General features: G+C 36.4%; 1 pseudogene; it reads left to right on the top strand.

The window, feature by feature from the left end:
* The first annotated feature begins 7,440 nt into the window (after window positions 1–7,440).
* Window positions 7,441–23,505, top strand: part of LOC123666018 — a 30,912-nt pseudogene continuing 14,847 nt past the window's right edge.

Below are 23,505 nucleotides of genomic sequence, written 5' to 3'. Positions count from 1 at the left end.
TGTTTTTGTCGATGGCACTGAAACGGAAATCTAATGCTTTAGATTTTAATAAATATAAACGACACTTAAAAATTAGTTTGCCAAAGAAGTTTTACTTCTGACATGTATTGTGCGCTTTGTACGCACGCACTTATTTTATTGATAAAACTTTGTCTAGTGAGATTTAGAAGCTTTGCTTTAAAATACATTGTAAATAATGTATATACAGTCGATAAATATATTTTTCATACTATAAATGAGTATTATTTTCTATTTATATCATCATCATCACATCAGCCTATCGCAGTCCACTATTGGACATAGGCCTCTACAAGTTCGAGCCAGTGATCTCATGTGTTTTGCCCATAGTCACCAACGCTGGGCAGGCGGGTTGGTGGCCGCAGGGCTGGCTTTGTCGCACCGAAGACGCTGCTGCCCGTCCTTGGCGTATTTCAAAGCCAGCAGTTGGATTCCCAGCTAGCATTTCTATTTATATATACTTATAAATTTCAAATAAAATTTACTAATTTGTATTATGTTCAGGTGCCATAAATATATACAAACTGATTTCTTGCGACATCTAAATTAAATAGTGATGACAAACTGTCCATATAATTTACCGATGTTTGATTCTATTCTTCTTCTTTAGGGTTAATGGCTTTCAAACGCCACTTTTTTTCTTCTAACTGTATCACGCAATTTTATTATGTACGCCTTTAAAAAGGCGTTCTAAGTACTGACTTGTTAATATTTTGTTAAAATATTTTATGCACTTTCAGTTTTCTTTGGTTTACATATAGCATATTTTTTTAAACTTCCCGCCGCCAATATGACTATTAAAAAAACTGGCAATCACAACAGCTTAATTAAAATAATTTTATATAAACAAATTAAAAAAAAATTGAAAGTGTCTTGGCTAGCCCCAAAATTGTATTTTTTTACATATGAATAAAATAAATTGTTTTATTTACAAAAAATATTTCTGAAAAACGTGACCTTACTATGCCTTACCTATGTCTGATGAAATTTAAAATTTTATGTTTTTTAGGATTTTAATCTTATGATTATTTTGAACTTGTAATTTTTAGTGATTGTTTTATTTTTTGAAAATAATATAATATAAAAAAATATAAAACCAAACATGGTTCATTATCAACCAATTATTTATTGTTATTAAAACAGAATGGCTTATTAGACATTCCAAATATTATTCCTAAAAACTGCCCACGACCTTCTTGTTCTGATTCTAGTAAAATTATTGAAAATAGAGCAATGGATGGAGATCTTAAGAATGGACCTCGCATTCTTTTCAATAGTGATACCCTGGCACCTTTTGATACTAAAGCGCTAGAAGCCTTACGCGAAAAGCATCCCTTACTGAATCCAGCGTCCTTGCTCCCAAATCCACCTATTTCCAATAATGTTTTACAGGTTAAAGATGAAGACTCGACCTTACAGAAGATCACAGCAAAATAATACTGTTTTCAAGCAGTATTGTGTTCCTGTTGGTGAGTAAGGTGACCAGAGCTCCTGGGGGGATTGGGGATTGGGTCGGCAACGCGCTTGCGATGCTTCTGGTGTTGCAGGCGTCTATAAGCTACGGTAATCGCTTACCATCAGGTGAGCCGTACGCTTGTTTGCCGACCTAGTGACATAAAAAAAAGACACCTATGCTGTAATTATGTCGTTCAAGTGGCTCTGCTAGCGGCATAGACGGCATCACACAACAACATCTTAAATATCTTGTGAGTGTCTCAGCCGTTGACGCTGGCAGGGCTCTTGAATGACATAACAAATCTTTGTAATTTCATGATATCTGGCAAGTTAACTTCATCTTTTTTGTCTCATATTTACGGTGCAAGACTATGTGCCTTTAACAAAAAAGACGCTAGTAACCATTCAATTGCTATTGGGGCCACATTTTGCCGCCTTGCGTCTAAATTGGCATGTAGGCACATAGTCTCCACCCTAAAAACAAAATTTCAACCAATACAGGTGGGCTTTGAAAACAAAGGAGGCTGTGAAGCAGCAGTTCAAGCGAGTCATACTTTTTAAAAAACAAAAATAATGAAGGCTGAAGTTATGCTGAAAGTTGACATAAAGAATGCTTTTAATTCTTTAGACATAGCAACCTTGCTTAAGTAAGTCTCATCATATCTTCCTGAAATTTACCCTTATGTTTGGCAATGTTACCGTTCATCATCTAAACTAGTTTTTGGCGAAAATACTATGTTTTCTAATGTCAGCATTTAGCAAGGAGACCCACTAGGTCCAGCTCATTTTATTCTAGGTATCTATAAATACATTTCTAAAATCAAAATTGAACATATGGTACCTAGATGATGATGATGATGATGATGGAAACATAGATGATATACAACAACAATTCAGGTAGGTTTTCTCGCCACGGTTTCCTAAATGATACCTTAGAAAGAGCTCTTGCCACCATCGACATTCCTGCTCTTATCGAGCCTACTGGAATTAGTCGCGATGATGGCAAGATACCTGATGGATTGATGTTGGTTCCCTGAGAAAGGGGATGGGTGCTTTTATGGGACGTAACCTGTGTTGAACTTGCTCATTCTCATGTCAGGGAAACAGCCTTAAAAACGGGAGCCGCAGTAGAAAAAGCTGAAACGACTAAGCGGCACAAATATTCGTCAGTAATTCCAATTTACAATCTTTATGCCGTTTGCAATCGAAACACTTGGACTTTGGAGTAGTAGTGCTAAAAATCTTTTAAATGAGATAACTCCTCGCTTTATTGCCTCCAGTGGTGAGGAGAGGGCTGGTGCATTTTTTGCCCAGAGAATCGGCATAGCGATTCAACGGAGAAATGCTGCCAACATTCTTGGCACAATTCCACGCGGACATGATTTGTATCAAAATTATCTGTAAATATTTAGTTCTCGAATTGTGAATTATAAGTAGTGAATATAATGTAAATATGTATTTTGTTTAATAATCCATCGTTTAATACAATTAGAATTGCCTTTCTTTATTGAAGTTAAACTGTTATATCGGCATTTGAAAAAAAAATTACCGCCACATTTTTCGGTTACGCGTCACATTTTTCCGTTACGCGCTATCTTTTTCTTGTCCCTACCACGGTTGATTCGAATGGAGTTTTTACTCGGTTACTAAATCTTGTGGAATGTAAATAGATCAGTTACCATAAGCCATTAATAACAAAAATATATAATAACGATAACGATGATAGCAATAATTCTATTATAATTAATGAAATGCTGTAATAATCTTGACATCTAAACTAGGCATAGTCTATATCTTAGATGTCTGTCTCATTCTCATTTTTGGTGTATCTGTACCGATCACTAATATTGATCTTCTAGGCATAAATGTCTTGTCTAATCTGAACTTCGGACAATGCATAGAATCTAAGGCAATAAAATAATAATTAAAAAAAAAAAAAAAACCCGCCTGCGTGAAGAACAACTAATAGAAAATCAACTGAAAAAGCTGGAACAAGATAAAAATTCAATATGCACACAAAGTCAGCGAAATAAATAGAAACAATATCAAACATTTTGTGCTGTACATTTAAAATATAATAATACGGTAGTCCTTCGAAACTTTATGCAACGTCGTATATAACATGCAGTCGGAGACATGCACAAAGAGAGAATGATTTGACTTATCCTTCAATTTCATGCCTCCGACTGCATATTATCTACGACGCTGCATAAAGTTTCGAAGGACTATCGTATTAATATATTTTAAATGTACAGCACAAAATGTTTGATATTGTTTCTATTTATTTCGCTGACTTTGTGTGCATATTGAATTTTTATCTTGTTCCAGCTTTTTCAGTTGATTTTCTATTAGTTGTTCTTCACGCAGGCGGGTTTTTTGTTTTTTTTTTTTAATTATTATTTTATTTTTGTCTTTTTAGTCAGACAAATTAAGCAATCGGTTCAATTCGTTAAAACAGTTTACATCATGTGGTTGATTAAGTAATTTTTTAGGGTCAAGAGAACTGATAGCAAGCCCGGAGAAAGATCTCACTCTGCTCAAAGCAACGTAAGCCTGACCTTTAGCAAATAGGTGACTGCTTAAGTCAACAACTATTAGTTTTAATATAATGAAATTATTATTAAAATTATTTGTTTGTATTTGGTATTGTGTATTTGTTATTGATTTTATTAATGTAATTGTAAATTGGTGGGAAATTTATTAATTTTTATTTGTAATTTTAATTGTATGTTTTTTTTAACCATTGTATTTTATTTGAAAGGCTACACCCCGAAGTTGATCGTCGCCTAGGAGGCGAGTTTGACATGGCATAGGCGTGCGAAAGAGCAAAGTCCACATTTTTTAAACTTTAATATTGTATTTCTGTCTTAGTATTACGGTAATAATAATCATGATATACCTTTTTAAAATCCTTGTATTGTGCCCTTCAATTTGATACCCATATTGTAGTATTCGAGAAAAAAATTTTTTTTTTCATTAAATACAATGGCTTCGCACAGCCGCCATGTTTGATTTTTTTTAATGTCACCTATCTAAGAACACTTGGCCAGCAAAGACGAACCTAACGATACCTCAGTTATGTAAATCCGTTTAGTGGTTCTGGAAATATGAGGTAGTAAAGAATATTACATACATACATACATACAAGATACGCGCGAAAAACATAACCCTTCCTTGGCAGTCGGGTAAAAAGTGCGGGTAAGAAACTTGGTATCCTCAATAAAGTCAGGCAGTACTTCACACCGGAACAGCTTCTTACTCTGTACCAAGCACAGCTACCGTGTGGTTACGGCAGTAAAGAATGTATCCACCCTCTCTCTTCTCATGGGTGACGTAAGAGGCGACTAAGGGATAACACAGTTCAACTATCACTTTGGAACTTAAAAAGTCGACTGATGGCGGGAGAACTATCCAACTATTGGCTTTGAAATACATAGGTTGAGGACAGGCAGCAGCATCTTCGGTGTGACAAAGCCATCCCTGCCGTCTCCAACCCGCCTGCCCAGCGTGGTGACTATAGGCAACACACGTGTTCACGCCATTTTTTACGCGAATTTGTGGAGGCCTATGTTCAGCAGTGGACTGCGATAGGCTGAAGTAATGATGATGATGAGTGAAAATTAATCAAAAACTAAAATATGTATTTTCAACGCCATCTAGTGACGCTTGTCCACAAACTTAAAGATAATTTTCAGGGCCATCTAGTGACATAAATAATAAGCAAACTGTTTTTTCAGTGTGATCTAGTGAATGGTAGTTATAACGTATATAGAAATTTTCCAGATTATCTGTATGGCTCACGAAACTTAGCTGTGCGTAATCTTTTTAATACTCCTTGGCATATGTCGTTATTCGTTTGGGTTTGACTGTTCGTTGTAAATAATCGTGTTCGTTAATTGCTTATTTATATTAAAAAATATTTAAAAAAAATCCTTTAAGATGATACCCCTCCTCACATGTCTGCTTAGGGAAAATTATTAGTTATATTAGTAGAGAAGTCTGATAGTGAACATGCAATATTGATTTAATTATGAAAAACATATTTTTTTTAATGATATAATTAATAAGATTGAACATTTCTGGATTATTTAAGCATATTAATGTCATTATAATAGAGGTATATAGTAGAGGATTGGAATGATTTGTCTACAAATATGCAATAATGCTATTAGTAGTTCTTAATGCCTAATGTTTCTGCTGTGTAAAGTATACTTACGAGTAATATATGTTTGCTCGCAAACGAAAAAAAAAAAAAACGACTTCAATTACCTACATCGACAAGTATTGCAACGTAAGTAGACGAATAAAATTAATATAGATTTTATATATTTTCGAGGGTATCCTTCGATTTCTCTAGGATTCCATCATCAGTTTCTGTTTTTCTTATCCATAGTACCACACTTGGAATATCTCCTTTCCAATAAAAAAAGAATCATCAAAATCGGTTCATAAAGACGAAGTTATCCCCGTATAATATATATATATATATATACACGGTGGAATTTAGTAACCTCCTCCTTTTTTGAAGTCGGTTAAAAAGTTCTGATTTTCAGTGTTTTGTTGAGCGCGACAAGTATTATTCTTTTATTCTAACAATATATATACACATACATGCATATAAGAACACACATACATAAATACACAAATGTATACACACATACACGTACAAGAGCCCGACCCCCAACCGCGCTCCCTCAAAAGGGAGTCTTAGATTAGTCGAATACCCCATACATACTCATACTAAATATTGCAACATAAATTCAATACTATAACAGGTATGTAGCAAATAGTACTAATAGTAATGTAAATAGAACGAAAAAATATTAGTAACAACAGACAATATATATTCTGACTGGTCTTACCATCAATATAATACTTTTCTACCCTCACTTTTTTGCTTTTTGTGACGATATCGTGTATTGAACTATTGTGTATTACCGACACGCTCGGCTAGAAATAATGTAATACTTATAGCTATTTAAAAATGTATTCTTTCTAATGTATTTCTCCTATAAGTGAATTGTGTAAATTATCATGAGAATTAATAGAGCAAACAAAATTATAAAGTTTAACTTACGGATTAAAATTTAGATAAAAGAGTAATTTTCAAAAGTTGTTTTAAAATTTTAACCTTTTGATCAATGTCTACCAGATGTTTCTACTGAAGATTACTAACTTGAAAATATAATTACTAAATTGTATTCTAAATACCTATTTTATTTTGTTGCAGATATTAAAGTGAACGTTATCAACCCATCCTGGGTGGGTGTAAGAAAATGTAAGTTTTTTTTTTCCTTTTTTGAAGTTATAATTCTTTTGGCGCGGTAGGCAAAAACGATGAGAGTAAATTTTACGATGTGCGCGCACACCGTCCCAAAAAACCGACACCCTGAAGTTAGCTAGTCTACGAAGAAGTTAGCAACGTGAAGTTAGCTAGTCAATGAAGTATACATATGTACATGCGTACATAAGTACACACACTTTTTTTGTTTGTTTTGTTAACCGACTTCAAAAACAGGAGGAGGTTACTCAATTCGACTGTATTAATTTTTTATGTTCGGGGATAACTCCGTCGCTTATGAACCGATTTTAATAATTCTTTTTTTGTTGGAAAGGAGATATCCCTAGTTTGATACCATGATAAGGAAACCAGGATCTGATAATGGGATCCCAGAGAAATTGAGGGAAATTCGAAAATCCGCATAACTTTGTACCGATTTTATTGATTTTTAATTTAATCGAAAGCCGATATTTGTCATGTGGTTACATTTAAATTTCATCGAGATCTCATTACAACTTTTGAAGTAATCTTTGATAATGCGTATTTACTTAACTATTTTTTCGTCTACCTACGTTGTATTACTTGTCGATATAATTAAAGTCGGTTTTTCTTCGTTTGCCTGGAAACACAATTATAACAATTTATTTTAATTATGCCTTTGATCAATATTTTTTTGCAGATAAACAATGTCGCTGTGGTCAAGAGCACAGCAGTTACCGCCTGAGAGCCTTCAGAAGGTAAGCTTTATGAAAGACTCTTGCTTCGAAAGTTGGTGCTTGTCACGTGGTCCCATTTAGAATCTAAGTGAGACCTGAGTGACCTGACGAGTACTTGTTTAGTTATCTCTACTAATGCGAGTTTAGTTGACTATTTTGTACTACCCACGTTAATGAACAATATTTATATTTTATTTAAATGTTAATTGAAGTTGAAGTTTTTTTTTTTATGTCACTAGGTCGGTAAACAAGCGTACGGCTCACCTAATGGTAAGCGATTACCGTAGCTTATAGACACCTGCAACACCAGAAGCATCGCAAGCGCGTTGCCGACCCAATCTCCAATCCCCCCAGGAGCTCTGGTCACCTTACTCACCAACAGGAACACAATACTGCTTGAAAACAGTATTATTTTGCTGTGATCTTCTGTAAGTTCGAGGTACTACCCCAGTCGGGCTGCTCCATATTTTGAGCAAAAGTAGTAACTTTAGTAGTAGTAACTTTTTTTATAAGAAACAACTATGTATATTGAGAAAAAAAAGACATTTCATTAATTAGACATTTAACATTTCCCATAAAAATCACATGAATATTAATAGTTAGTTACTCTATTAATGTTATTTAACAGTTGCGCGCTGTTTACGGGGAACATTTCCCCATCGAGGTTCGCCATTGCCTTGCGAGCTGGATCGAAACCAAAATATTGTGAGTGCCATATCATAACATTTGATATAAATAGCTGATTGCAAATTATATCTTATGGATTTATAATAAAATATCACACCCGTCCAACTTAGTACCGACATATTTTCGAGAATTGATCAATTTTTTTAACTGACTTAAAAAAAAGAAACAAGAAGACTCAAATCGAGTGTATTATTATGTTAGTTACGTCATAGCTTTTCATTGGGTGTACAGATTTGAATTTCATCGAGATTTGACGAGTAACTTCTGAGATATATGTATATTTGTGTCCTGTCCATTCGACTACTTTGTTGTTCTCGTTTTATTTCTAGTCGATGTTAATTGAAGTCATTTTCTTGTTGATAACAAAACACAATCAATTGTTAGAACAACAATAACTATGCATAAATTAAAACGTGTGCGTCTCGGGACGCCCGACAGGAGCAATACCTTAAACCCTATGGGTCAGAGTGAGAGGGAGCCTATTTACCGCTGCCCTATGCGTGAGAGAAAGGGAAGCCAGACAGACTACGTACGACTACATTTAGTACTTTCGTTACGTAGCGAAGCGGTTTACACTTCCATAAGAAATTATCCTACACAAAGAAAGAGGTCTAGGTCACCCGTAGTATGTTTCAGGTTGAATCGACCACTCTTATTGTTATAGAAACAACTTATATGAGTTAATCTGACACCTGTTATAATTGCATTAATTGATATTCTCTTAAAGCTTTATTGCACCTTTGGAATCACATATAAGAAAATAACAATAAGACGCAACTAGATAAACGGGAACAAGAGCTTACAATTATAGTTTTAATATTAATTAAGTGTAACCTTTTTTAAGTTAATTAATAATTAAATTTAGTTATGTTTGAATAAAATGTAATGAAAACCTTTCGAAAGGATTTAGATCGCCTAAATCTAAATTCCATTCCAATCCGCGAGCCCAGAAGTGAGTCATACACACAAAAAGCTTCCATTAACAAAGAAATTTAGGTGAGAAAAGTGAACGGAATGACAGCCGTATAGTATTATTTATTTATTCTTTTTCGTGCGACGGTCGGTAAACAAGCGTTCGGCTCACCTGATGGTACTGTAGCCTATAGATAAAGTGACCAAAGCTCATGGAGAGAGTCAGGGGTAGGTAGGCAATGCGCTTGCGATGCTTCTGTTGTTGCAGGCTTACAGTAACCGCCTACCATCAGGTGAGCCGTACGCTTATTTGCTGATCTAGTCGTATAAAAAATCAACTAAACAGAGCGGTAGGTATTAGCAAGTACTCTTATGACCCCCTCCCCCTCCTTAGGACTCCAGAGCCCGAGGAGCAACAGCAATGCTTCGTTGAGGAACTGGTGCTGGAGATCACCATACATGCAGAGCTGATGGTGTCCCCAGACATGTTCGTAACGAAGATGAAGCTTCTAGAAGCCGCTAACCAATTGTTCATGCAATATAGGTAAGTACCTACGTCTAGGTAAACTTTTCCTTCAGGATTCGTAACATGCTTATTTATTAATAATAATACTCTTGTTTGTACATCATAAGGCCAGGGCCGAAGCTATTAGAACAGGAGGAAACCCAATAGAAAACTAGGAAAATATAACAAAAATAAAACAAAAAAAATTTCAGGTGATTTAATGTCTGGAAGTGAGAAAGGGTGAAGGTTAAAAGTGAAATGACAAAGTTGTAGGTAATAAAGAGATCTACGACTTACATATTTGCAGTTATTAGATTTCCGTACCTCAAAATGAAAAAAAAAGAACCCTTATAGACCACTTTGTTCTCCGTCTGTCTGCCAAGATCCTTTTTCTCAAGAAGGCGTGAAGGTATCAAGCTGAAATTCATATCAAATACTCAAGTCTACTGCCACTTGGGAGTGTAAAAAAGCAAACTTCTATGCCAACACAATCAAAAGATACAGCCGTTTAAGATGCAAATTTTGAAACTCGCAAGGGAATCAAAACCTACAGGGTACTTCCCGTGAACTCAGAATCTTGAAATTTGGTAGAAAGCAACGTCTTATCACATCAGCCTATCGCAGTCCACTACTGGACATAGGTCTCCATAAGTTCGAGCCAAAAATGTCGTGAACTCATGTGTTTTTCCCATAGTCACCACGCTGGACAGGCGGGTTGGTGATCGCAGAGCTGGCTTTGTTGCACCGAAGACGCTGCTGCCCGTCCTCGGCCTGTGTATTTCAAAGCCAGCAGTTGGATGTTTATCCCACCATCGGTCGACTTTATAAGTTCCAAGGTGGTAGTGGAACTGTATTATCCCTTAGTCGCCTCTTACGACATCAATGTCTGTGCTACACACAGATAAAAGAAAAATTGCGAAAAGCATACATTATGAGTTACATCATACAATAAAAATACTTTTAATAATTTTTGTACGGAAACCTCGGTGTGCGAGTCCGACTCGCACTTGGCTAGGTTTTATTTTTCAAATAACCTCAAAATGCAACAAAATAAAAAAAACTGGACTTTTGTCTTTTATGTTCTAAATACACTGTAATTTTTTTAATCAAAATGTTTATTTTTTCACCTTATTTTTATTTAATATCAAAAAAGCATCATAACTTTCAATCGGAAAATTTCACGTCAGTATCTACCCCCACCCGCTTCAGTTCACATCGGTAACACTGTTCTCGAAGTTGTTGTCCAATAAAACAGTAAGTTCAAGTTCGAGAAGTATACAGTAAGTTCAAGTTCGAGAACGAGATCTCTCGCCGAATCTAGCTCGGATGGGCAGCGTTCGGGAAACTACGGAAAATCTTCGCGTCCAATATCCCGCAGCGCCTGACGACGAAAGTCTTCAATCAGTGTGTTTTGCCAGTGATGACATATGGATCCGAAACGTGGTCGCTAAATATGGGCCTCATAAGAAGGCTTAAAGTCGCTTAGTGGGCGATGGAGAGGGCAATGCTCGGATTCCCCTACGTGATAGAGTCAGAAATGAGGATATCCGTAGGAGAACCAGGGTAACCGACATTGCTCGACGGATAGCACAGCTGAAATGGCAATGGACAGGGCACATAGCTCGAGGAACAGACGGCCGATGGGGCGGAAAGGTTCTCGAGTGGCGACCGCGTACCGGGCGCCGCAGCGTTGGCAGGCCCCCAACGAGGTGGACTGACGATCTGGTCAGGGTCGCGGGAAGTCGCTGGATGCGTGCTGTGCAGGACCGATCGTCGTGGATAACATTAGAGGAGGCTTATGCCCAGCAGTGGACGTCCGTAAGCTGATGCTTGTGGATAACGCTATTTGACGGGTGACGGTATCCGCCAGTTAAAAGTTTTTGATTAATTATTCTTTTTCTCCTGGAATTCTACCATAATTATGTGCTATTTTTGTTCGCATATATTAATCAACAACAACTGCTCCAGTGTAGTGGTGCGATTACTCGCTTAAAAAACCGACGGCTTGCGGGTTTGATTCCCGCTCGGGATTAATATTTGTATTTGTACTCATATTTATTTCCGGGTTGGATGTCTGTCCTTGTGGATATCCCAACCAAAAATAAGCCATTAGTGTCAAATCCACGATCAAGTTAGGTTTAATGTCACTTTAAACGTATTCTTGTGTTCAGTCACGCTCCGCACGAGCTATACACGTACATGCGGCGTTGCTTGGCTCTCGAGACGGAGATCATCCAGAACGCGATGGGGACGTCGTATATACAGCCGCAGACGGAACGGAAATATAGCAAGGTTTGTATATCTATATACCCTACTTATGTTATAATCGAAAGTCTGTGAGGCCTTTTTATATAGGACTAGGATGTCAAAAGCTTAATTCCTATATGACAGTAAAAGCTTAGTATTTAGTACAGTCTATTACGACTAATTGAAAGTTTCTTTATATATGTCAGCTACTTAGCTCATTTTTATAACCGACTTCCAAAAAAGGAAAAAGTTCTCAATTCGACTGTATTTTTTTTTATGTATGTGACATCAGAACTTTTGACTGGGTGGACCGATTTCGACAAAAAAAATTTTTTTTTCTAATAACTACTTTTCGAGCTATATCTAATAATGCGTTTTTACTTGACGCTTTTTTCGTCGACCGTACGTTGTATTATACCACATAGCTTTTTACTGGATGTACCGATTTCGATAACTCTTTTGTTGGAAAGAAGATATCCTTAGTTTGGTACCATTATAAGAAAAGCAGGATTTGATGATAAAATTCTAGAGAAATCGAGGGAAACTCTTGAAAATCCGCAATTAATTTTTACTGGGTGTACCGATTTTAATAATTTTTAATTTAATTGAAAGCTGATGTTTGTCATGTGGTCACATATAAATTTTATTGAGATCTGATAACTACTTTTTGAGTAATCTTTGATAACTCGTAGTTATTTGACTATTTTTTCGTCGATCTACGTTATATTTACTCGTCGATGTAATTGAAGTCGGTTTTTTTTGTATGTACTGTTTGATTCCTAAATAAAATAAAAATAAACTGCAACACAAGAAGCATTGAAAGCGCGCTGTCGACTCTACCTCCTTTCCTAGGTCTGTCTCCTTTACCTTACTCACCATAGGAACAAAACACTATTTGAGAGTATTATTTAGATCTTAAAGAATGGATGAATGTATGTTTGTTACCGTTTTACGCGAAGACTAATGAAAAGATTGTAACGAAACTAATAGATTAACTTTTATCCCGATATTTCCACGGGATCAGCACAGCTACCACTAAAATATATCTGCTAACACACGCTTACGGATATCTTAATTTTTTTAAGTTGCAGAAAGAAAGGTGAAGAAAATTGTTGTTGTTGTGTGAAGATAAATATAACAAAAGTGTAAATCAGTCAGCAGTTGTTTAGAACACAGGAGTCTAATTGCCAATCTTAGGAACAGAGGACTGTGTGTGTATGTTAAAGATATTTTTTTATTTTTATCGATTTACAACCATTTCGGCGTCTCGGCGCTCTAGCTCGCCTAAAAAGCCGGCGGTCGCGGGCTCGATTTTCACTCGAGGCAGATTGTATTGACTTAAATATTTGTTTTCGGTCTCGTCATAGAAGAACATATCATAAGAACATATGTTCTTAAATATCTCCCCATTGTGCATCAAAGAGGACGTAAAGCTGTCGGTTGTTATCATAAATACCTGATAGCGATCGTTACTCGTAGCAGGGTTTATATCCACCAAACTGCAGTGGAGCAGAGTGGTGGATTAAGCTCCAACACTTTTCCTACATGAAGAAAGAGGCCTACGCCCAGTAATTACTTTTATTGTTTCAGTTAATAACAAGACTGCAGGCGGTTCGGCAGAAAGTCAACATGGCCGGTGAGGGAATACGCGGCCTTCAGGCTAACACAGAGTCTTTCATCCTGCTGTACCACGAGTGCTTTAAAAACAAACGTTAGGCCATATTTAAACACTAATAAATTTTACTGCGAAATATGATCATAAATCACGTTCAAAAAAATGAGGTTATCTTTGTATTTTTTATGTTTGTTTCCATAATATTTTACTGTATGTACCGATTTTGATGATTCTTTATTCCAAAGATTGTGCTCGTTGATGATCTTATTTGTGGAGCAACACAAATAAAAGTAAAATCAGTCGGTCGTAAAAACTGCTTCTAGATAGCTTACGGAGGTTTTAGCTAAATCTACTTACAATTTCCTTATTAAAATCTAAAATGTGTATTATTAAAAGGTTGTCTGGAAGAGATCGCTCTTTCATGTTTTTTTGTTGTTTCTTTTAATGGTGTACAATAAAGAGTATTATTATTATTATTATTATTAGCTTCGTGTCAGGTTACATAGGTTCTGTTCCATGCAGGTCACATTAACTACCTGCAACAGTTGAGCCCAATGACGGCACAGGATCGGGAACTAGAGGCGTGTCTTAGAGTAAAGATCGAAGAAATGGAAATGAAGCTCAATGCGCTGGTGAGTATTTATTTATTAAAAGCTTTCTCTCTTTCTCAATTACAAAAGTGTATATCTTCAAACGATTGAACTGAAATTTTATTTACATGCGTAGTTGTGATGACAATGCATAGTTAGCTGTGTGACGTCATTCTAAATCCAACATGGTGGCACATTCAAGATGTAGGACTAGATGTTAATAATTAATGCACTCGTACTATATTGGTATTAAATAAAAGTCCTAAATCTAGTATAGCGACCTTTTAAAGATTATTTTTTATTATAATTTTTACATATGTCGATAAACAATTATATTACAAAACATTGTTATGTCGAGGGACACCAGATAGTAAAGCAGCTCCTTATTAGAAAATATTAATTTCAAGTTCTATTCGAGGTACAAAGAAAATAATTATTCGGGTATACATTTTTATTATGATTTTTTTATCGATAAAAAATTAATAATAATTATTATTGAATTCATTTTAAATTTCGAAATTTTGACTCAATCGGGTGTTATTTACTGGAACAAACATGGTAAAGCCGTAAATAATTGACTTTTAAATGAATGCCGATTTTCTATTTAACTAGTTTAAAAAAGGATGTTCCATCACTAAAAATAACAAAAATTGTTGAAACTCACCTCAAAACAACGTATTCAGATTATGTTCATATATATTATATACACAGACGGATCCATAACGAATGACTCCAAAGGTTTTTCTGCTTTTTATTCAGAAACCAATTTTCAAGCCAAATTCTCTATTCAAAATACACATATTCCAATAAATAATTAGTCTGGAACGTATAGCAATTCAAGGGGCTTCTGAATTGAAAGCTCAGAATAATAATATCATATCATCATCAGAATCAAAATAATAATTCGAGTAATATAATGAATGAGGGTAGGTAGCTATCGAACGATGTGCTGGGTGGCGTGATTGGTGCATCTGTTGCTTATAAATTCCTTGCTAATTGCGTACGACAGCGCTATTGCCTACATATATTTATTATGAAATAAATATTCCAGGTGGTGCAGATAAACCAGTCGCAGATGAAGCCGGTCGACTACATGAAGGAGAACATCACCAACCTTTACCAGCTTCAGTGCCAAGTGTTACATAAGGAGCTGATCAAGTTAGTTATGTTACTAGTCTTTCTACTTAGCACGAGATCGGGCTTAAGGAATATATATCTGATAGGTTGTCTAAGAAATCGCGTCCATACAACGTTTATCTATACAAATAAATTGGAGTGTCTGTTTGTAATATTAAAATAACCGCTTTTTACTAAATCAATATGGATGTGTACATACTAATATACCAAAATAACATTTTTTACAATTTTTGTCTGTCTGTCTGTTTGTTCCGGCTAATGTCTGAAACGGCTGGACCGATGTTAACGGAGCTTTCACTGGCAGATAGCTGATGTAGTAAGGAGTAACTTAGGTATTTTTTTTTTTAATTTTTAGAACGAAGTTCCTAACGGCAGGCTTGTTATTTGGCTGGGCGAGCGAACTGAAAAATATGTGATACTAAAACAGTAAGAAAAATATATAACGGAAGTGACGTAATGTCAGTCACACAACTGTATAATATGACGTTTGTAAAACTAAAATATTACTAGTAAACTTTTTTAAATTATTTATGTAATTTTATACTGTCGACAAAAATAAATAAAGCCATATGTTTTTTTATTTCACTTAATAATTTGAATTATTATTATTATTATTTTATTTGATTTATTTTATTTTACGCTGTTTGTTATTTTATAAAATATTGTGTACCTTATGTGCTTAATTAAAAACAAAATTAAAAAGAAAATCAAGAACTAGAAAATATATATAAAATTCGACATTTTTTTTTTCAAATTGTGTTGCTTCTATACTATCTGAAGGAACTTAGTTCCTACCTGGTGTCCCATGGTACCACATAATTATTTTATTTATTTTATAGCTTTGCGAACTGAAAAATAACTTTTTTTGTTAAATTGTCACACAAATGAATTGTCAATAAATCATAAGTTTTTCAAATTTTCCTCCTAGATGGAAGCGAGAACAGCAGTTGAGTGGCAACGGTGTGCCGATGCAGTCTAATCTAAACACGATCCAAGAGTGGTGCGAGATGCTGGCTGATCTCACCTGGAGCACGCGCCAACAAGTGGGCCACATGGCTCGCATCAACGACAAAATGCTGGCCGAGCTGAGGCAGCCTCGCCTCGCCGAGATGCTGGATGACATGAGCAAGCAGGTCAGTGCTCACTACCTCAGTTGTACAGCATATCCAGCTTAATTTTTTTTTAATTTAAAATTAACATCCACAGGCTGTAAAATGCCCATGCCTTTTATTAAACATCATGCATTATAATTACCATGGGTGATTTATTACTCGAACTACAAATCGACAGTCCTGTGACTGCCTAGTAAAGCCAAGAGCCTAAGACGTGGTCCGTGCTGACGATTTTTTGTTTTATTTGTTTATATATATTAGCTTAAATTATGGAGGAGTACCTAAACTTTGCAGAAGGTCACAGCTAAATACTACTTCTCATGTACGTAAACATAACATTTAATTTAAAAAAACCTCACAAGTAAGCATTAGAAAAATCATTTAAAAAACTCTCCAAGCCCCACCATGACAACAATTTCTGATGTAATGCTGTGTCATCATCATCATTACAGCCGATACAGTCCACTGCTGGACATAGGCCTCCACAAGTTTACGCCAAAAATAACGTGAACTCATGTGTTTTGCCCATAGTCACCACGCTGGGCAGGCGGGTTGGTGACCGCAGTACTGGCTTTGTCGCACCGAAGACGCTGCTGCCCGTCTTCGGCCTGTGTATTTCAAAGCAGTAGTTGGATGGTTATCCCGCCATCGGTCGGCTTCATAAGTTCCAAGGTGGTTGTGGAACCTTGTTATCCCTTAGTCGCCTCTTACGACACCCACGGGAAGAGAGGGGGTGGCTAAATTCTTTAGTGCCGTAGCCACACAGCACAGTAATGCTGTGTGTATCCTACAAATGTAGAAAAAAAAGTGTGTGTGTGTCAGTCAAACTGGAGCTTACTCCTTCAGATCAACTGTCTAAATAGGCACAAATCCATCTATCTATCTAAGATGGTAAGATGTTACGCAATCAATCGGAGCCCTATTGGGTTTCGATAGATGGCGGTACGAGCAACGTAGCGAGGTCATTCGTTCAATTGATTTTACTCCTCATATTTTTTTCATACCGGGGTTCTTATATAAACGAATTTCTGTACAAGTTTTCGTAGCACGGTACAAAACCTTCCAATCCATCTTTGCAACTTCAATTTTTATCGCGGTGGGGCACAACAGGAAATATCTTGCTTGAAATCGAGAGGAGCCAAACTGTAAGTACCCTACAGATCGCAGCTAATTAGCAATAATAGCTGCTCTCACGTAGTGTTGTGTTCCTAAGTTGGCCAGAGCTCCGGAGGGTATTATCTTTTACATAAGCAATACTATACTACATTTGCAAATTAGTGCACTTTCTGTCTGTACTGAAATTTTTACTATAAGCGTATTTATGGTTTATTGGTACAAAAAATAGCCGATGGGTAACTGAAGTTTGATTTTTTTTTATACAATGATAGGCTTGCGTTTGACCACTATTTCACCTGATGATAAGTGAAAATGCGGTCTAAGATGGAGCACGCTTACCTAGAAGTAACCTATTCACTCGCGACTTAAAGATCCCCAGGTTATAATTTTCTGGAAACACAGACGCTGGTAGAGAGTTCCATTCTTTGGCTGTACGGATCAAGAATGTACTAGCGAATTGATGTGTTATTCCACGTGTTGAAAACATTTCCTTCACTTTATTCATAAATTCTAGACCATTGTCACCTCTAAACAATTTCATTCTATTTCCAGTCATGTTTTCAGCTTTATTCAAGAAAATCTCAATGAAATGTTTAATATTATTTTTGTTTTTTTTTTTTTGTTTTCACAAAGTAAACACTTCTAAAGTTTGAATAATCGTCCTTCAGTATGACAAAGTCGACCCTCCAACAGATGCTTCTTCCATTGAACCGCAAGTATCAGCATGGATTAACTTACATGTCTTTGAACTAACATAATTATTCTTGCCGAATGGCAATCGATGTATTTTACCAGCCAAACAACTATTACACTCTAGATTAGAAGTTTCTTTCATAGTGATATTGTTTTTCTGTAAAAAATATCTTTTACGTATGTGAAGTTTTGAAGAGCCAGTCTTTTGTGCCACTCGTTTAAATCGTTTTGCATACTTTTAACGTTTCTCGCATTTTCATACTTTCGTTAATAAAAAGCTAATCCAAATAATAAGAACTTCCAATTCGTTCTGCAGCTGCACAAACTTATTTATATTTGTAGAATTTGCATGAAATATCATCTGTCATCATCACGTAACCTTTGTCTGTGGCGCGACTGACTGAAAACAGATTCGTTTCTAATTCCGAGACGTACAATACATTATCTATGACCGTGTCAATCCATTCGTCCGCATCCAAGTGCATCAATAGCCATGCCATTACCGCCGATTACGGATTTTTGCGAAGTACCCGAAAACGATAAAAATAATTCGCGATCTCGACAGATATGTTCACTGGCACCAGAGTCTACTAACCATCTTGATTTATGCACTTCATGTAATGAATTAGACACTACAAATGCATTACTTTTCGTTTTGTCCTCAGTCTTACTAGCTTTTTGTTTTCTAAACCGATACTGCGCCTTGTAATGTCCGGCTTTTCCACAATAGTAACAGTTATGATTATTATTCGTATTATTTACGTTTTGTTCACTACTATTTTTATTATTTTTGCACTGACCTTGATAATGTTCAAATTTACCACAGTTATAACATTTTACATTACTTTTATTTTTCACGACGAACGCAGATGAGGATGAGGTTTGCTGGGATTTCTCGTTCTTTCCATTTACCCTCTCCTTTTCAATTAATAACCTAGTCACAAAATTATCAATTGTTTGCTTATTATCAGGTGCCGACTCCCATGCCGATACAAAATGTTTATATTCATCCGGTAATGATATTAACACTTTTGTTATAATGAATTTATCAGAAATTTCTTCGCCCATCTGTTTTAACTGGTTTTGTAGTTCTTGGATCTTAGATAGGAAAATTGATATATCGATGCCTTTCTCGTATTTGTGCTGAAAAAATCTCTGCTGTATTTTATGTACGCTAGTTTCCGTCTTCTGCTCGTACACGCTTTGAAGTTTTCTCCACATTTCACTGGAACTCATGCATGTAATGACGTGTAACATGGCCTCTTCCATCCACTCCATCCTCACTTTCCCATGCCGGTTTTTCTGATGTATTTGCGGGCTTCACACATTTTCCCTTGCCAAACCGTTGCATCTCAACAATACCATCGTTTGAAATTTGTAGATATTCTAATTTCTGGATCCTTCCAGCTTGAGCATATTGCCGTTATTATTATTCATCTTCATCTCCGATTTAATTCAAAAACCCTTTTTTAAAACCCAATAAAAACAGCATATAAGTCAAAATCTTTAGTTAATACAAAGTTACAAAGCAAAGAGAGTATTTCCAGAACATTACCCACACTGACGTGATTCTTAAGAATTAAACTGATCAAAAGTAACGGACACAGTTTTACCAACCCATAAATCAACAATAACTCAGTATAGACAACCTTAACTAAATGTATAAATAAATAATAAATAAATAAATATCTACACAATAAACAGACGGTCATCTGTTTCTAAAGCAACCAACTTAATGCTTGTGTTATAGGTAAAAGCCGACTGCTTATTTTTTTTTTCGATAAACATACTTATAAATAATATATATATATATATATATATATGTTAAACCCAGACTCGGGGTGGGAATCGAACCCACAACCATCGGAGCAGAAAGCAGGGTCATTACAAACTCCGCCAACGGGCTAGTCGTATCAACATTGCCATATTCAACATGGTTAAGATGAAATTTAGTAAATAGCTAATTGGAGAACTAATTCCCTGTTCCAGGTAACAAGCTTATTGTCGATGCTGGTGACATCTACGTTCGTAATTGAGAAGCAGCCTCCGCAAGTTATGAAAACGTATACTCGGTGAGCAAACAGTTAACTGTACTTTTGAAGTAAAACTTCTTTACGCATGCATGACTTAAGGAGTAAGTTGGTGAATGCGATGATGATGATGCGAGCTCACATTTACTGTCTCCCTTTATCTCATATATACATACATGTAGATGGAGCTAAGCAAGTTTTATTTTAGTCGTGTGGTCTAAAAGAGACCCAAAATCACCATATTTAAATACCTTACCATGAACGCTATTTATTTATGGAATGCAAGTACCGACCTGTACATGTTACAGGTTCACGGCTACGGTTCGTCTTCTGGTGGGTGGGCAACTCAACGTGCATATGACTCCGCCCAAAGTTACGGTAGGTTATTGCCCGGTTTCTCTATTCAGAAGACGATTTGTTTTGCTAACGAAGGGTTTTGACCATATGACAAGCATCACCTTTCGGTTAAAAAATGATCATCAGAATCGGTCCTCCCAGTAAAAACTTATGGTATAACAAATAAAAAATATAGTCTAATTCAGAACTTCCTCTTTTTTGAAGTCGGTTAAAAATAGAATTATCTAGGTAGGCTTCAAAAGCATTTTAGAAATGTCGTTTTAGAAAATAATATTATATTTGTTTTAGTTAAGTACTTATTGTAGTAAAAGAGAAGCGACCACCGATTCGGAATGTAGATTGTGGAGAGAAGAACCGGCAAGAAACTACGCAGTCACTCTTTATAAAAATGTGTTTAATTATGAAATTATTGAAATCCTACAGTAATCCTCTCATAACTGTTGTACTCTCAATGTATGTATTTGAATATGTATGTATATATGTATGTATGTATGGATGTGTGTGTGTGTGTATGTATGTATCTATGTATGTATCTATGTATGTATATGTACATGTGAACTTTAAATGTATATATTATAAAATAAGTACATGGTTTTTTTAACCTTTTTGTTCAGTTTTTTTTTACTTTATCACTCCTGCGCTTATGAGTCCCGCGGAAACATCATTTCTCAGCACCATGGGTAGACTGGTAGAGATCTCTTTTAGAGATAAGTTCGCCCTTGCCAACATCCCCTGTACAAATGATTTGTGATTATGTTTTTTTTAAGTGTAATAAAGAATAATAATAATAATATATAAATACAGCGCCGTTAAATCCAATCATCTTTATCTATACTAAATCATAATGAGGAAAGATTTGAATGTTCGTTTGTTTGAATTGAATAGGCTTCGAAACTACCGGACCGATTTGAAAATTTCTTTCACTGTTGGGAAGGTATGGATTTTTTTATTAAATACCCGCGCTGTGTGGTTACGGCATTAAGAATATAGCCACCCCTCCCTTCATGTGGGTGTCATAAGAGGCGATTAAGGGATACTACTACCACCTTGGAACCTAAAAGCCAACCGATGGCGGGATAAGCATCCAACTGCTGGCTTTGAAATACACAGGCCGAAAATGGGCAGCAGCGTCTTCGGTGCGACAATGCCAGCCCTGCGGTCACCAACCCGCCTGCCCAGCGTGGTGACTATGGGCAAAACACACGAGTTCACGCCATTTTTGGCGTGAACTTGTTGAGGCCTATGTCCAATAGTGGACTGCAAAAGACTGCTGTGATTGATTGTGTGATTGACCCGTGCGTGGGATGCTAGTCATTAGTATGTTCTTAAACCGAAAAATTTGCTTTGTCTATAAAATTATTTGTAACAAGAAAACGATTCGTTTTTGTAACGGACTGTTAATGTCAAAAAGTCGGCAAAAGATCGCGCGGTCGTTCACCAACGAGATGGGTAGACCAGATCAAGAACTCATCTGCCACTAAGTTATACACGGTCGTAAGAGACGCCATGGACAGAGACCGGTGGAGGCACATCATCCGCTCCAGATGCAACCCGGATGCTGACCACGATCCTCAGACATGAGGGACCGACAAGAGAGAGAGTTAATGTCCGATTCCTATTGAAAGTCGTTATTATAGTTAATTCATCCTATTTTTTTAAATTAGATTACTATTACATACGTGATTGTTAGGCACTTAACTTCTGTGCGCTGTGCCCGCAGGTGGTGATCATCTCGGAGCAGCAGGCGCAGCAGCTGCTCAAGAACGACTCGGTGAACGAGCCCAGCGAGGCGCCGGCGGAGTGCGGCGACATCCTCAACAACAGCGACTGCATGGAGTATCAGCCCACCAGCCGCCAGCTCAGTGTCAGCTTCCGGTAACCACCACCCCCACCACCTCCACTTCCACTAACGCGAGCATACGTGAAAACTGATTGTATGCCGATGTCTTGTTTCAATTTTGAAGTGAAAATTTCTTTAGCCGCGTTAGGCACTTTTTGATAGGGGGAAATGTTATGGGTTCGTGACACTGACATGACTGGCGTACGGCGCAGCGGCCGTGTTCTGTGCGTATTAGATGCTTTATGGACGCGTTGGCGCAGCGGTAATTGCACTGGCTGTTGCGCTGGCGGTCGCAGGTTCGATTCCCGCTCACGACAGACATTTATATCGACCATATAGATGTTAGTCGTGGTCTGGACGTTGTGTTTGTGTATTGTGTGTATTTCCGGACCCCCAACACAGAAGAAAATCCTACTGGGAGATCCGTTGAGTGTAACGCATTTATTAGATATTATTAATGGGATGGGTCAAATCTCATCACGTCACCGACATGCTTATAGCAGTATATCTGTAGCTATACGGCTGACGTATTGTGCAACATTAGTGTTTGACCTGTTGTGTGGGTACGGCAGTGAGGAATATAGCCACGACCCCTCTTACCGTTGGTGTCGTAAGAGGCGTGTTTCATAGTGCTATGTATATCTTATAAGCGAAATTGAATGGATTTAGTAAATAGTCAATGTGAATATTCTGAGCATTGCTGAAATAGTATTTTTGTTTGATTATTATTTGAATTGTTTAATTGAAAATCATTACGAAATTTTAATTTTAATACTAAAAGTTCTAAGTTTTCACTTCTATTGGCAGTCTCTATAACTGCAAATTTTATGATTAAAAATGTGTCTATGGTTTAGGTTTTATTATTTTAGCGCTTGATTATGCATTTAAAACTGAAAAAAAAACTCATAAATTTTATACCGTCCGCCACCCATGCGAGCTCCGGCACGAGCTTACACAAAGACTTATTTTACCCGCTTTGCCAATGTTTTGTTGGAAATTTCTGATTAAAAATGTTTATTTATTTGTTTATTTATTTATTTATACTTTATTATACGCCACAACTACATTTTAAACATTAAACACATTTAAAAACATTTACAGACTGAAGTACAGCGACTGATGGCTATTTAGCTATTTCTTCCAGACAACCCAATTAAAGGAAGGAAAAATGTTATGGTTATGTTATGGCTATTA

This window comes from Melitaea cinxia, chromosome 25 (assembly GCF_905220565.1).
Source record: "Melitaea cinxia chromosome 25, ilMelCinx1.1, whole genome shotgun sequence".
In the NCBI taxonomy this organism is placed as follows: domain Eukaryota; kingdom Metazoa; phylum Arthropoda; class Insecta; order Lepidoptera; family Nymphalidae; genus Melitaea; species Melitaea cinxia.
This window is presented reverse-complemented; position numbering and strand designations above follow the sequence as displayed.